Below are 587 nucleotides of genomic sequence, written 5' to 3'. Positions count from 1 at the left end.
CCAGGAGCAGAACCAGAGCCCCGCTGCAGACAGCATCGCAGCCACCCCAGGACCAGGAGCAGAAAAATGTCCCATTATCCCCGCCCTTGTCTCCACCTGTCCGGCATCCCCATCTCCTCCCGCTGAGCACGGGGTAACTCTGGCCAACACGGTGTGCCGCCCTGAAGACAGCGGGCTACAGCGCACTTTGCCATCTACAAGAAGGAAGGCCGTGCTGGGGGCCGTACTCACGCCTGTAATCCCAGCGACTGAGAAGGCTGAAGTGTGAGGATCACAGTTCAAGGCCAGCTGGTTTGAGAAGTCTGTGAAACCCTTATTGCCAATGAATCACCAAAAAGCCAGAAGTAGAGCAGTGGCTCAAGGAGTAGAGCGCCAGCCTTGAGTGAAAAAGCTCAGGGACAGCGCCCAGGCTTTGAGTTCAAGACCCAGGACTGGGGGCTGGGAAGGTGGCTCAGTGGTAGAGCACTTGCCTTGCATGCATGAGGCCCTGGGTTCGATTCCTCAGAACCACATAAGCAAAAAGAAAAAAGCCGGAAGTGCTGCTGTGGTTCAAGTGGTAGAGCACTAGCCTTGAGCTGAAGAGCTGA

The sequence above is a fragment of the Dipodomys ordii genome, unplaced genomic scaffold, assembly GCF_000151885.1.
Source record: "Dipodomys ordii isolate 6190 unplaced genomic scaffold, Dord_2.0 Scaffold66, whole genome shotgun sequence".
In the NCBI taxonomy this organism is placed as follows: Eukaryota; Metazoa; Chordata; class Mammalia; order Rodentia; family Heteromyidae; genus Dipodomys; species Dipodomys ordii.
The sequence above is the reverse complement of the archived record's forward strand: the minus strand, read 5'-3'. Positions refer to the sequence as shown.